The sequence below is a fragment of the Nicotiana sylvestris genome, chromosome 10 (assembly GCF_000393655.2).
Source record: "Nicotiana sylvestris chromosome 10, ASM39365v2, whole genome shotgun sequence".
NCBI classification, from domain to species: domain Eukaryota; kingdom Viridiplantae; phylum Streptophyta; class Magnoliopsida; order Solanales; family Solanaceae; genus Nicotiana; species Nicotiana sylvestris.
Window position 1 is genome coordinate 91,826,184 of NC_091066.1, and position 14,269 is coordinate 91,840,452.

Genomic DNA, 14,269 nt, shown 5'->3' on the forward strand with positions numbered 1-14,269 from the left:
TCATTAGGGTTCGAGGTTCTATTATACTTCGGAAGCTCGAGCATTCTGAACTTCTTTGGAATGGATTTTGGGGCCTCTTCCTACGGGAGCAGCTTTTGCACAAATTTCTTCGAATCTACACCTTTCAGAATCGGGGGTGCGCCCAGAGTTTGATTGACCCTGGAATTATAGGTCTCAACCTTCTTATCGTTGGCTTCTATCTTTTCTCGCCCGACTCGATCCTCTTTGTGAGGTCCTCGAGCATCTTTACGATACCGGGGTCGGTTGCCGACCTGTTGTTGCTTGATCTCTCTAGTACTTGCTCGGCTGGGGGGATCTATCCTCGGTGCTACCGTGCTGGGAGTTTTTTGGTGACTTTGCAGCTGAGCAATCTCCACCTATTGTGCCAGTAACATTTCAAAAATAACTCGAAGGCTAACCTCCCGTTCTTCCCTAGTTGGGGTTTTCTGAGCTTCTTGTTGGTCTCATTGATGTACGCTCCTGTTAGTGTGGGAGCTTATATCGATGTGTGGGGCATCACGTGAGACCACGTCCATGGGAATTGGTTCTGGTGCATTCTCAGGGTTTCGTGGTGGTACACCAACACCTGGAACATCCACACCATTCTCTCCATGGTTCTCAAGATTGTTGTTTACTTAGTTAGACATTTTGACCTGAAATCAAAGATCTTGGACAAGAAAAAGTGTGAAAGGTAACTTGCATTATGTAGTTAAACCAGCATGAAAATAATCACTATTATTTTTAGCCTCACGGTGGCAGCCAAAATGTTTACCATGAAAATGGTAATAATAATTAAATTTGATTTTGTGGTTCTAAAAATACGTGTTCTATTCTTATGTTAGTTGTTAGGCAATGGATGCTAAGTAAAAGATTAAAGAGCAAATTATAGCTTAGAGACGGTGTGATAATCAAACCGAACGGCTGGAGGTCGGGGCCTCGAGCTACCGTATATGAGGCCTCAAGGTTGAGCCTGGGGATCGGCTTAGGGCAACCGAGGGAGGACTAATAGTTATGAGAGCTAAAAGGATGGATCTTTATGATCAATGATAAGAAATAAATGATGAACAATAAATAGAACACAATAAATGTAAGCGATAAATGGAAGCAATGAGATCAAGAGAATATGTTAGAGAGAAGAGAGAATGTTTTTGTGTATTTAGTATTGAGCATCAGATCCCTACAAAATGACAAAGATCCCATTTATATATGAGGGAGAATCCCAACATAGTACAAATATATTTATTACAAAGATATGGAGTTGGTACAGCCATTTAATGCCATGGTACAGGTTTGGACTAGCCTAATAGACCTTGTTAGCTCTTCACATGCCTTGGGAATCTCACACCGATCCACCGTCGTCACTGATTGACCCCTCCTCGAGGCCGATCATTGCTTGCGCTACTTCGAAGTAGATTGCCGAGAACCCTCTAGGCCAGGGCCCGAGCTAAGATTTGATCCTTCAGGGGAGGCAGTTCCTTCGAGGTGCCTTGGTGATCGTAAAATTTAATCGCCGATTTTTGCCGTATACAATACTGTTTTCAAACTCTTACTTTTAACTATCTAGGGTCATGTCACCCCCAGTGTGAGCAATGCTTAGGTTCCATGAGACTCCTCCGAACTCTGACATACTGGGGAAGGCCTTCCAAACTCTTTACAAAACTGTTTCTTTGAAAAGTTCGGGTGTGAGCATTGCCCGGAGTCCCTGAGACCCTTGGGAACTTTGACACACCAGAAGCTCATTTTATGTATTGTGGACTACCTGTGGATATCAGACTTGCTTGCTTGAAGCCTGGTTTCCAGGTTGACATTGGGTTTGCCAAGGCTCCCTATAGTATAATAATTTTTTGTATTGGTTTGTAATAATGTAATAATCCTTGTAAAAAATAGATATGGGGTTATTAGTAAAAGATGGGGAGGGATCTTTATATATATCTTTTATCAAATTCAGGTAGAAATCATGCTTATAGGTTGTTGTAGTGATTCTTTATGTGCATGCCATTAAAAACCATGCCTATAGGACCTATTTCACTATTTGTAATCCAGAATTTTCATACTTTGCATCCTAGAAATCCTGCTTCTAGTTAGTCAATTCTGCATCAAGAACCATATTTCCAAATCTCCATGTGTACATTAGAGATCATGTCTATAGGATCTTCTTTATTGAACTTGCTTGGCAACTTGTTAACACCTTTACCCACTTAGATATCATGCCTATAGGGAATGTGTTTCAACACTTATATATCATGCCTATAGGAAATACACGAAAAATTAATTTATGCATTTAGATATCATGTCTATAGGAAATAACACTTGTAACCAGTTTCAACACTTAGAAAGCATGCCTATAGGATCTGAAGGATAAGATCTGCCTTTTAAAATCAGTAGTTGGTTTACCGCTTAGATACCATGTCTATAGGATTCTGCCCGGTTATCACTTAGGTAAGCATGTAGGATAATTAAGAATTCTGAGATTAAAACTGTGATTTCTTGCTGTTTGAAATATGCTCTGATTCAGAGTATTAACAAAATCAGTAGGCAAACTGATAGGTACTCGTCAGCTCATTTTAATAAAACTGTTGTATATTCTGTTTGTGCTTATTTAGATATCCTGCCTATAGGATCCTGAAATCATTTAAAATTGCTTGTTTGAACAGCGTGCATTTGTTTGTCTATTTGTGGAGGTTAACATGAGCCCACTTAATTGCCCCTTATGTGATAGTCCTACTTGACTTTTGTTTGTCGCTTAGTTTTCTCCTTTTAAACAATATAGGTGGGTCTAGAACCGCCTTAAATAGAGGTCCTAAACACCTCCAGGGCCAGAGGTAAGGAACGGGTAGTGCACCCATAAGGAATGTACTAGATGTTATTAGAACGCTTAGGTAATAATTGAAAAGGGGAGGGTAATTGGGTAGTAAAGGAGATGATGCCATGTGCGCTAATGCTATTTGGGAAAGGTTACCGAGTATTGCATAGAAGTGATCCTATAGGCTAATAAACTTAGGACCTCTTTAATTCCCGTTTTAAAATAATCTATATTTGTTTAAACTGCTTTATTTCCTTAAAGACTAATTCGCTTAAATTAAGTTTGATTGGGACCCACCATTGTGGACCTCGAGGGGTACCTAACACCTTTCCCTCAAGGTAATTTCGAGCCCTTGCCCAATCTCTGGTGATGTAAACTAGTACATGAGTTATTTGCTCTAGGTGCCCTAACGCACATTAATCTGTTAGGTGGTGACTCTTCAAATCTCATACCCAATTTCAAAAGGAAAAGAGTTGTCCCAAAATGTCGAAACCCAGACTCCACGAGGAAAAAGGGGGCGCGACAAGCACGTGACCACGCAGGGCAGATTGTGATATTGAGCATGTGTCCACGTCGGTCGGATTGTGATATTGAGCATATGATCACGCCCGGAGGATTATGATTATTGCACCTGACTACATCGTGCAACATGCGGATTTTGAACTTTGTTGCTCGTTGATGCAGTAATATGAAATCTTTGTTTTGAAAAAAAGAAACAGCGGTTGAAACCATGGCATTTTTATATATAAATAAAAATAAATATAATAGACTAGAAAAATGTTGAATTTTTCTTTTTAATTTAACCATCTGTATTCTGAATCCATTATTCCGATTTGTCTAAATTTGTGTTGCGTGTGACCTATTTAAAGGACAAGCGCTTCCTATTAAAAATTTCATCACGGTAAATATTTATTCGCACTCGACATTTACACCAAATCAAATAATTTAACTTTAACAACTCAAAATTAATAATTGGTGAACATATTATTTAACTAGCAAGATTAAAAGACATATTTTTTTTATTTGTTTAAATTAGGAGTGGCAAACGGGCGGGTCGGGTCGGATATGGTTCGCGTCAAAAACGGGTAATGAAAAAACGGATCAATTATCCGACCCGAACCATATTTAATATGGATTAAAAACGGATTAACCGGCACATAATATGGGTAACCATATTATCCATGAATTCTTGCATATGATCACTTTTGGGAGAATTTTTAGTCATCCTAACTTGAAGAACCCCCAATTTGAGGATTTATAAATGTAAAAGTTAGACCCATTGGTTATCCATATGTTACTCATTGGTTATCCATTTTCTAAATGGATAATATGGTTTTTATCATATTTAATCCATTTTTAAAAAGTTCATTATCCAACCCATTTTTAATGGATAATATGGATGGTTAACTGTTTTCTTTTAACCATTTTATCACCCATATTTAAAGTAAATATCGAGTGATTTTATATTACTTTATTACCTCTCGAAACCTCCCGTTAAGAGGAGTGATGGAGGATTCTCATGATCACATCCTTAGGTGGTGGCCCGGTGGAAATGGTGCTAAAAGTTAAAAGTTGAAGCTGCTAAGTAAGAGTAGGGTATAAATGCTTTTTGCACACTTATTTTTCCCTCCCACTTTTGCTCTTCATGTACTAGAAAGAGACGTCTAGGTACCCTGTTGCCTAAACAGACATACCGTTGTAATAGCTCTTAGTTTATTGTATTAATAAAATCGTTCATTACCAAAAAAAAGGTAGGGTATTAATGACGTGAACTCAAGAGAGTAAACTTTTTGTCGGGGTTTGGGGGGAAGAAGTAAATGACACATTAATATTAAGTGCATACGACTTGAATCAAGTATGGTGTAAAATTTTATAATTGTATTAAGGTTGAAACTATTGTTAAAATGAAATAATACCTACAATTGTATTTGTATGTATCAAATTAAAATTCTGAATTATTTGTATGCACGTACATGTGCATACACACGGATCTAGCATATAGAACTAGACTAGTATTGCATGCCCGTGCTACAGGAATTTTGAATACCCTTTGAGAATAAATTGAATTATCACAACACAATAAAAGATATTTTATGTATTAACTTCAGTTTTGAGTGCAACTTGAGAGTGTATAAACTGAATATATCTTCTAGAGTTGGCGAAAGACTGTTTCATTTCAACGCAACTTCCTACCATTCGATGAGAACTTGGGATGAAAAGAGTAAAGCTTTTTCCGCTTGTGACATAGTGGACCTGCAAAATATGAACTCTGTCAATGCCAACTTCAAACACTAAAGCTGAAAATGTCGAAAAGTGGAAAATGATTCCAATAAAAACATAGCTTACACCCAGAAAAAGAAATTGAAGTCCTTAAAGCATCATCCTCCTTTTTACTCTATTGCCCATGTAAATCCAAATTTAACTCAACCGACACGTAGTCTATCAAACAAATATAACGCAAAAAGTAGAATAAAAAACTTAAAAAGTTTTAAAATCGAATAATAATGCATATATGGGAGAGACAACAAAAGCATAATTCTCCCTTTGAGGGAACATGCTCTTCAAGTTGGTCAAAATAGCCAAGTTACCGTTAAAAACGTACACAACCAAAGTATGAGCAATTGTGAGCAGCTCGAGATTCTATACAATCCAAATAAGAAAGGAAGTATAGAAACTCCAGCAGAACTTACATAGGCAGAGTCCCAATCAAAATTTGATGGTAATCAGGGGCGGCGGCTCAACCCTAAGGCAACTAAAGCCAAGGCTTTAGGCCCCAAAAATTATAGGGCCCCAAATATTATTCATATTATATATATAACAAATATATTTTAAATAATTACTCCGATATTCTTTATAATAGTTAATAAATCTTTTGATCAACCATACATTTGCTATGTCAATAATCCTTATGGCCTAGTCCAAACATTATGCTATTTTTGAGGGCTAATTAGTTGAGCTATAATAAATAAATGACATGCACTTAAATAACTTCCTCCTTCATTATTCTTATTCTCTTCAACTTGGATTAATTTTCATTTTACAATAGCTTCTGTACATACCTTGAGCTAATTAGCTCCATATTGATTTTTGGATTTATTTTATAACAAAAGCACGTACTACCACAAACTCCAAGTAAAAGATAATACTTTAATTGATATACTCAATGAAATAAAAGATTTAGTTCTTTTTCCACATGCCTATATAATATTGCTCATAGAAAAATAAAGACATTTCCCCCGAGGGGAAGATATTTTTCGAAAGTAAAATTAACAAAACTTTACCTAAGAGCAACAATATCTCAAGAATAATTAAATAAATTGGCTATATTATCAATTAGGAAGAAAATATTAGAAGAAGTTGATGGTAAAATATAATTAATATATTTGCCTCTAAAGGCCTCTAATAACGATTTACCTTTAGGCCCCCTACTCCATCGAGCCGCCACTGATGGTAATGACCCCTTTACTTAATAATTAAAAGAAAATACAAATAGCATTAAACTCTTTCTTTTGTATGTTCCTTTATTCTATAAAACCACAGAAGAAAAAGTATATCATATGTAAAGGATTTGAACACTGATTGAGGCAGCACGTATATTTATAGGATCAGGCCCTAACTAATTCCTGGCAGAGGAAAACTTAGCAATGTCGGGAAAAAATAACTTAGTGTTGTAAGAAAAATTTATCTTACTGAGTTTTGAGCCATTGAAGATAAAATAATATTATTCTCATCAAAGTTATCAAATAGAATGGAGAATAGTTATATTTGGTCATGACCAGGAGAAAAGAGGAAAATTGAAAAATTTTAGAGAACTCTTAAGATATTCCACCTTATCTTATTTGCATAAAAATCATCCATCCTTGTTGGAACTGCTAGTTCTAACTTACTCTCGAAACACTTGTTTGAGATTCCAAAGAAAAATTAGATGTAATATGTTGGATTTCAGAATACAACAAAATAAAATTGACTTGCAAACAGCTTGTTCATCTGTTTCCACAAACAATTTTAAAAAAATCTAAAATAAGTACACACGCAAGTTAATAATCAATAGAACAACAAAAAAAGTATTTGGAAATAAGAAAAACAATGATGTGTGTGAGTTTGGAGAGGAGGCAACTTTGGAATCCTCATTTACCTTCAAACTCCATGCTTCCAATGTGAAACTGATTCCTCTGTGATCTTCTTTAGCTTATAACCTGATTCTAACTGATGTCCTTGATATATTGCACACTGCTTTGTCTTACAAGTGAGAAAAGAAGACTACACACGACAATACAACAACAACAACAACAACAACTCAGTGTAATTCCACAAGTGGGGTCTGGGGAGGGTAATATGTACGCAGACCTTACCTCTACCCCGAGGGGTAAAGAGGCTGTTTCCAGGAGACCCTCGACTCAAAGAGGCAACAAGAGACACTATATTAGTAATATCAATAGACTCATAATAAAACAACATAAAATATCATACGACAATGATGAAATCAAAATTAACATAACTTAATCCAGAAAAAGACAACTAATTCACACACTAAATTATTGAACATCAGATTAATAAAAATAAATCATTTAGGAAATATTTCCACAATCTTTTTTTTAAAAAAAAAAAAAAGGAAATGGAAAAAGAGTTGTAAAGTCGTTTAAATTGATTTACGCTGAAAAAAGTGATTATGTAGAAAATTGTAAAAAGATTGTGAGCCAGAAAAAAAATCACACACAACATATATACATGATGGCCAAAAAATAATTCCACACGCATGCGAGGTACAATAAGCTTAAAATGGGTTAAGTCTAAAAGCTAAGGAATATCACCCAAGCTCACTGCAAACTATAGTATGCGGATGGAATCGAGACAACTCCAAAATAATCAGGAACAAAAAGCAAAAATCCAACATCTAGATGTTCTACATTTCATATTACCACAGAACATGAAAATCCACCGATCAAGATTTTTATTCATAGGGAATATGAAGCTAATCAGAAAACTGGAGGGTAGAACTATTACTGCAAAATATCAATAGCATAGAGCTTTTAGGAGTGAAGTAATAGGCTTAATCAGATTAATTTTAGGCCAAGATATCTTGAAAACAAAGGCAAAATTATTGAGAAGAAAAGGATCAGTCAATTTGCCTTCGAAGCTCAACAAAGATTTATCAACAATCCTATAAGAACATTCAAATTAAGTCAATCCAATTCCAAATTCATTATTGCATAAAACCAGGACATTAACAGTAAATTGTCCATTCAGATTGTTTATATTCCTTTAACAATGGGTTCTATTTTTCATGGATTTTCCTTTGATAGAGGAGCATAAGAATCATTTTGTTTTTCCAAGCATATCATCAAACACCTTAATTGCATCAACTGCGGAAAAATCAAAGTTTGCAGTGGGGTGTCTCAATTTTGTAGCGACAATTTGTCATACCTCAGTCTTTTGAAAAATACATGAATAAATCGATAGTATCTTTGTTGCCACACATTTCTATTCCAAACACTTTATAGTTTTGTATAATTTAATCTAATATTTTTAGGTTGGTATGAATCTGAAAATACATATATCTATATCTAATTTTTCTTGCTAATACAAAGTAAGACAAATAGTAACAAAAATATAGATGGAAGAAATGGTCTGATTTAAGAGTATTTCTATAAGTGCACACTTGAAAAAAAGAAGAGAAAAACAAAGCTTTGATAGAAGGTAAGCACATGCAGAAAGTCAAAAGATTTTGTTGATTAAGACATTAACAAACACCTACAATGTATCAGTGTGCAAAGGTTGACATGCATGTGAAAATTCAGCACTGAAATATCCGAACAAATAGAGACTGGAATATCCAAACAAATAGAGAAGCTGCTGGACAACCACCAAGATTTCAGGGAAATAACAGAGTAAAGCTGACAAGAACTGAAAAAATAGAGCACATAGAGATATTATGGAACTCAAAATGAGAAATTTAGGAATTCTGGAAGAATCCAAGAGACACTTACCAGAAAGAGCAGAGCAAAAATAAGATGGAAGCAAAGAAGGAGGTGGAAAGAAAGAAGACGACTGGTGCTTCTAGATTGTACATTAGAGGAATAGCGCCAAAGTAGTTGCACAATAAGAATCCAGCATCAGCATCCCTCCACTACAATATGCTTTTGTACCCTGAATCAAGTCGTTTTGGGTTTACCTCCAAGTAGATGATTCAAACAAAACTACTCTTTTTATGTTAAATAATATTCAGTATGGACTCTATGGAATTAAGCAAATAACCAGAAATGAAACAGAATGAAATACATGAGGATTTGTTTTCAAATATCACTTTATAGTTTTCTAATGGGAAAGTTCGAATCCAAGAAATAATTCCTATAAGGCAAAAGAGGCCTTACAAAAGTTCCTGTAAGGCAAAGGAGAGTTTTTGTGGCCTCAAAATAAATTTAAGAGTGAGTTCCTAACTTCACAACAACAACTCAAATCCTGTGCTGTTGTTGTGAAGTTAGGAACTCACTCTCATAATTTAAATTTTGTAGTCTTTTCCTTATCATTCTTTTAATCCTTACCTTACAATTCCTACCTTCCCACCATAAATATGTTCTCCAAAGATCTTAGCTAACATATCCCTCTTTAAGAAGTTGAAAATCGTTGGTACAATGCCACTATGATTGTATCGGTTAATTTTTTTTGTGTAGATTGCTTACTAAAATAGTTTTTGATCATCAAATCAAGTATATTGTGATGATGACAATTCACTTAAGTTCCAATCTTTTTCAAGTTACTTTTAATGATATCCTCTATTACACTCTTTAACTTTCAAGAGGAAAAATAAACAAATTTAACTCCATAATCAATTCAAGTTCGTCCAAAGTCAAACTTTTTCTTTCTTGAGATGGGTAAGTCACAAGACTACCCATGCTATATCCTTCAATTTTTTTTCTTTTTAGCTGCAACAACACTTTATCGTCATGGAAGTAAGCAACTTAATATGACAGAACAACCTCAAAACAAAAAGGGGAAAAATAAATTTGATTGCAATAAACGCATAGAAGGCATCCTGCCAGAGAAGTTGATAGTCTCACCTACTCAGACTTTCCTCGAAGGAAACCAACTTCAACAGAGAAAAGAGTAAATTGAAAGGCTACCTATGTTCTTTTCCATATGAAGTAATTTCTTTTTCTAGCTGCAATTAGGCGAAATAGGTTATGATGTGATCTCACAAATCAACAAAATTGGAAGCTATGAAAACATATTGAAATATTTTTTGAATAATTGCATATACAACGGTTATATATTTAGGACAGGTATAAATTAGACAACAATACCTGTTGGTGATGTCGAGCAAGTTTAAGTCTTTCTAAAATGAGACTATGCACTATTTTTACAACAGATATTACATGCCTCTTAGCAGTTGTACCAAGAACGAAGCTAAAATAGACAAATATATATATATATATATATATATATATATATATATATATATATATATATATATATATATTACTACCAGCTCCATAACCACAAAAAAGGGTCAACTGAATCTGGAGTACCTACAAAGAAATGAAAAGGCCACAAAACATGAATCAACATCTGAAAAATATTTAAGACTTTCAAGGTTAAAAAGGAACATGAAGAAAATGGAGTCACATATAAAAATTTATATTGATGGATCACTAAAAAAATAGGCGCAAGGGCAAGGAAGCAGCACAAAGCAAGTGGAAACAACTGTGATGACCCAAAAGGATCACTTGTGTTGCAAGTAAATTCAGTATTCCGAGGCCTAAAAACCTTCTTTTTACCTCACCTTAATTTGCGTGGGTAGTCCGAACCCATATCCAGAGAGCCTTCTATGTGAAAAGATGAGAAATAGAAATTTGTAGAGTTAAAAATTTGATTTTTGGTTGACTTTGGTCAACATTTTGAGCAAACGGACCCGGATCCGTGTTCCGATGATCCCGGGAGGTCCGCGGTAAAATATGGGACTTGGGTGTATGCCCGGAAATGAATTCTGAGGTCTCAAGCCTTAGAAATTAATTTTTGAAAGAAATTGTTTTGCGGAATTATCTAAGAAATGAAGAAAAGAATTAATGTTTGAAACCATTGGTAATGGGCCCGTATTTTGGTTCCGGAGCCCGGTACAAACTTGTTATAGTATTTGAAAGATAACTGTGAAATTTGGTGAAAAACGGAGTTTATTTGACGTGAGTTGGACTTCCGGTTGAAGAGTTATGAACTTTGAGAGTTCTTGATGAAAATGTTGAGTTTTGAGGTTTAATTCATGATTTTACATGTTATTTTGATGATGTGATCGCACGAGTAGGTCCATATGATATTTTTGAGTTAGTATGCATATTTGGTTTGAAGTCCCGAGGGATCGGGAGAGTTCGGGGTAGGTTCCGGGATGGTTTAGGCATAAAACATAGCTGTTGCAAGTCCAGAGATGTTGTAGATCTCTAAACCCGCCAGTGCTGACCGCATTGATTTTGTGCTGACTGCGGAGGGGCCTTTGCGGCAGCACTCCTTTTTGTGCTGTCCGCGGTGAGGAAAAATTTCACTGGTCTGACTTCGTAAGCCTATATCTTTTGATTTACAAGAAATTTTGAGATGATTCAAAATGAAATTTGTACCCCTTCGAGTCTAGTTTCCAGAAAGGTAAAGAAATCACAATTTGGACATTTGTAGAGAATGTTATGGCCAAAATACTAAAGCATGTCACTGCAGTCAACATTGTGATCTCTGCGGCCGCATTCCTTTTTGTGCGGTCCGCATAGAGGGTCTCAGAGGGGTATATTTAAATAGGGTTTTCAGTTATTTTTCATTTTTTAAAACCCCAAAAATATAAGAGGTGATTTTTCAAACAACTTTTCTACTCCAAAACATTAGTAAGTGATTTCTAACTCATTTTTTTTTACTCCTTAACTTCTTTTTACAAGATTTCATCCTAGAATCTAGGGTTTTCATGGTGGAATTGAGAATTTTGGGTAAAACCTAAGAATATTGAAATTTGGGGATTTAGACCTCAAATTGAGGTCGGATTCCAAAACCAATTATATATCCGGGCTCGGGGGTGAATGGGTACTCCGGTTTTGGTCCGAATTTCGGGTTTGGACCAAGCGGGCCAGAGGTCGATTTAAAAAAATTTCCATGCATTAGAACTGATTCATTTAGCAATTATTAATATAATTAAGTAATCTGAGGCTAGATACGAGCGAGTTGGTGGTGGAATCAAGAGGTAAAGCGATAGTTGAGGCTCGAATTGTGTTCGTGACATCGAGGTAAGTGTTCGGTCTAACCTTAGCTTGAGGGATTAGGAGTTGTGTCTTATCTGCTATGTGATAAATGTGGAGTACGACGTATAGGCATGGTGACGAGTATCTATACGTCGGTGTCAAGCATGCCCGTGAGTCTTGTATTGTAATCTTTATGACTCCGTTGTGGTTTATTGTGCTTCATGTCAGGATTATCATTATTATTCCCTTGCAGGATGTTGTTGTGGTATTATTATTCCCTTGCCGGGATGTGGTTATTATGCTATTGTTCCCTTGCCGGGATTCTTTTATGATTGGGTGTTGATATATGAAATGGGAGCGAGTTGTACGCATGCAATGGAAATATATGAAATGGAAGCGGGTTGCACGCCTGCAACAGAAATATATGAAATGGGAGCGGGTTGCACGCCTGCAACGAAAATTATATGAAATGGGAGCAAGTTGCACGCCTGCAACGGTACAATATAAAATGGGAGCGGGTTGCACGCCTGCAATGGTACTATATGAAATGGGATCGGGTTGCACGCCTGCAACGGTATTACATGTGTACTTGTTCTTATTTCCTTATATTTGCTGGTAATTGATTTATGGCATTCCTTACATTTCTCTACTGTTGTTTTGTTCTTATCTGTTACTCCCCGCAGCATGTTTCACTTGCCCAACTTAATTGTAATTATTTGCTTCTATTTTCGATGTATATGATTTAACTGCACAGGTTTATTTGGTAGTCTGGTCCTAGCCTCGTCACTACTTCGCCGAGGTTAGGCTAGACACTTACCAGCACATGGGGTCGGTTGTGCTGATACTACACTCTGCACTCTTTTGTGCAAATCCCAGTGCTGTAGACTTCGGACCGTAGTGAGATTGTTGTTTCTTGTTCATCAGGCGACCCGAGATAGTCCTGCAGGAGTCCGCAGGCCTTGGCGTCTCCTTCTATCTACTATTCCTATTTCTTTCATGTATTTCCAGAGACAATGTTGTATTTATTTCTTTCAGACCTTATTTGTAGTACTCTTAGACAGTCTGTAAAGTTGTGACACCAGTCTTGGGTAGATTTGTTATGGAATGGTATTTGCAGTATTATTATACTTGAAATTTAATCTGCCACTTAGTAAATTTTGTTGATTGATAACTGTTGGTTCTTAATTGTTAATGGATTTAGAATGGAAACAAGGTAAATAATTCAATTGGTTGGTTTGTCTAGCTTTCACTAATAAGTGTCATCACGACTCCCGATGGTGGAAAGTCCGGGTCGTGACAAGTTGGTATCAGAGCCCTAGGTTACATGGGTCTCATAATTCACAGACAAACTTAGTAGAGTCTGAGGGATTGGTACGGAGACGTCTGTATTTATCCCCGAGAGGCTACAGAGTTAGGAAAAACTTCACATCTATTCTTTCTTGTCGTGCGGTTTGGTTTCGTAATGCTGCTTGGATTTCTACTCTGTTCTTTCGCAGATGCCGAGAACATGCGCTTCCTCATCCGCTGATCAGCAGCCAGAGCAGCAGCAGCAGCGGCGGAGCCTCAGGTTGACTTTGATGATGAGGTTCCGGCCCAGGCAGTTCCGATGGGCCCAACTCAGGTCCCAGAGGGGTTTATTACTACCCCAGTACTCCAGGATGCTCTGGTCCGTCTAGTGGGCCTTATGGAGAGTGTCACACGGGCAGGCTTTCTTCCTTTAGCACCAGCCGTCTCTAAGGATAGAGGAGGAGCCCAGACTCCTTCTACTCGCACTCCGGAGCATATGGCTCCCCAGTTCCAGACTCCAGCAGCTCAGCCAGTTAGAGCAGTTCAGCCGGGTGTGGTGGCTCAAACCGTTGATGGAGCAGCTATGTCTGCTGATGCTTTGTGGAGATTAGACAGGTTCACCAAGCTCTTCACTACTACTCTCGGCGGTGCATCTTCTGAGGATCCCCAGATTATCTAAACAACTGTCATAAGGTTCTTAGGAACATGGAGATAGTGGAGACCACGGGGTCGACTTTGCTGCTTTTTTCTTATCTGGATCCGCCAAGACTTGGTAGAGAGATTATTGCTTGGCTAGACCAGCCGAATCGCCAGCTTTGACTTGGGAGCAGTTTACTCAGCTATTTCTAGAGAATTTTCTCCCTATAACTCGGAGAGAGATCTACGAGGTAGTTCGAGCATCTCCAACAGGGTTCTATGACTGTCACTCAGTACGAGACCAGATTCATCGACTTGGCCCGTCATACTCTTATCA

General features: G+C 36.9%; 1 long non-coding RNA gene across 4 annotated transcripts; it reads right to left on the minus strand.

Moving 5' to 3' along the window:
• Positions 1–4,695: 4,695 nt before the first annotated feature.
• Positions 4,696–10,187, minus strand: LOC104242217 (uncharacterized). 4 transcript variants are annotated; one of them, XR_011403016.1, is made up of 5 exons: positions 10,105–10,187; positions 9,862–9,962; positions 8,791–8,950; positions 6,939–7,063; positions 4,696–5,056 (listed from the first exon to the last, which is right to left on the minus strand). It is a non-coding gene; the product is annotated as an uncharacterized lncRNA (long non-coding RNA). The 4 variants fall into 4 exon arrangements; XR_011403015.1 differs by having other exon boundaries at positions 7,156–8,950; XR_011403014.1 differs by having other exon boundaries at positions 6,939–8,950.
• Positions 10,188–14,269: the final 4,082 nt, after the last annotated feature.